The sequence below is a fragment of the Pteropus vampyrus genome, unplaced genomic scaffold (assembly GCF_000151845.1).
Source record: "Pteropus vampyrus isolate Shadow unplaced genomic scaffold, Pvam_2.0 Scaffold263, whole genome shotgun sequence".
In the NCBI taxonomy this organism is placed as follows: Eukaryota; Metazoa; Chordata; class Mammalia; order Chiroptera; family Pteropodidae; genus Pteropus; species Pteropus vampyrus.
Window position 1 is genome coordinate 228,578 of NW_011889044.1, and position 1,665 is coordinate 230,242.

At 50.9% G+C, this 1,665-nt stretch overlaps 1 protein-coding gene across 2 annotated transcripts in view; it reads right to left on the bottom strand.

The window, feature by feature from the left end:
* SPRY1 (sprouty RTK signaling antagonist 1) overlaps positions 1-1,331 on the bottom strand; it is a 6,321-nt gene extending 4,990 nt beyond the window's left edge. The window contains exons 1-2 of one of the 2 annotated variants that reach the window (XR_896795.2): positions 875-1,331; positions 7-224 (exon numbers count right to left, since the gene is read on the bottom strand). The gene's annotated coding sequence lies outside the window, so the exon portion shown is untranslated. Of the gene's footprint in view, positions 1-6; positions 225-874 lie in introns of those variants that run through there. The other variant, XM_011375156.2, reaches the window with a different exon arrangement.
* Between the last annotated feature and the right edge of the window lie 334 nt (positions 1,332-1,665).

The window sequence follows — 1,665 nt, forward strand, 5'->3', positions numbered from 1 at the left end:
GGCCTTCTCGCCCGCTCTCTTAGGGGGCGTTGAGGGAGCGAGGTTCGGGGGGCTCTCTCGGGGGAAGAGGCGGGGCGTCGTGCGGGGCCCCGCGCAGTTCCAGGCACTGCCCCGGTCGCGCGCTGGGCAAGTGGGGCGCCGCGTCCCCGGCGCTCGGGTCCCGGCAGGTCAGCCTCCCCGGGCAGCTCTCTCTCCCAGTCCCTCCTGTTCCGCGGTCGAGGCGCCTGCCACAGACGATTGCAGAGAAAAACACGTTAGTTTCCCTCTTTCCAGGCACTTGCTCGCGGGGCGGGCCGCCCGCCGCCCGCTGCCATGTGCTGGCTGTTGCTGCTGCCTGTGATTGACAGGCGGGCGCACAGTCGGCGTGTCAGCGGCGAACCCAAGTAACATGCAGTCTTGCACGTTTTTGCCGAAGTGCTTTTGCCCCTGTGGAATGCCGAGGAGTTCAAACGGCGTTCAAGCAACGCCTCTGCGCATTGGAAATCGATACGCAGAGACGGGAAATTCAGGTTTTAAACAACCGCTGCGCCAACAATGCCTAAACAAACACGCACCGGGTCCGCACGCCGAGCGCCGGCCCCTCTTCGGCACCGACCACTGGTTTTCAACGTGCGACCGTTTCAGACTTTAGACTTTTACTGTTCGGATAAGGGGGGCAAATCTAAGGAACCCTGCTTTTTCTTTCGGCGATAGCATTTCCCTTAAGAGCACTGGCTTCAGCCGTGGGGAGGCTACTGGCAATCTGAAATGCAACCAGGACTCTCAGATCTGAAGCGAGTTCAAAGAAATAACTCAGCTCCTTGCAAAAGCCAACATCTCTCACCTAATCTTTCCTAAAACGTCTACGGAAGGAAAGGAAGGAAACGGCTCTTACCTAACGCACAGGTTGGAAATTGCTTTTCAGGCACATTTACAGCGGCTGTAGCTGTTCCTTATCCCGGGCAGGGAGCTCTGTCTGCTGCTATCAGTCTGCAAACCACTGCGTGCCTTACAGAGCAATCCCAGGCCAGCTCCGCGCAATTTCAGCCCCTCGCCTCCACCTCCACCTCCACTCCAGGACACGCCTCCCGTGATATCATGTGTCAATCACACGGGCTGCCTGAAAACCTGGAACAGGATTTCCCCTCCAGTCGTTTCCTCTTTCGTTCCCTGTGTACCAACTAGGAAACGTCGCCCTGTACACTCGGGTAATAAACATCCTCTAAAATTTCAGACCGCCTCTAAAACTCCTGCAAATGCGGTTTGTCATAAAAGAATACCTTCGAACGTAGTGATCCATCTGTAGTTGTCAATCTCAGCGAAAGGATTGATGGACTCCACTTTTTTAAAGTTGAATTAGAAAATCATTTTGAAGAATAAAAGATTTAAAAAAAAAACTTGTATGAGACGTCATCACTTCTGATCAGCTAGAGAGAAAATGAATATCGATATAAAAAGATGATAATATAATATTAACGTCCCTATTTAAAGCAAACTTCAGAATATGTGAAATCTGGAAGTTCAAAAGGTGACACTCCTGCCTGCAAATGTGTATATAACAATACGTCTTAAAGGTGAATTTTCCTGCTGTAATTTTATAATATGTGCTCCATCTTGATTTGTGATATAATTTTCCCCGAATCCATCCAATTTTTAAAATCCCGAATTCCTTCTATTTTGTAATAT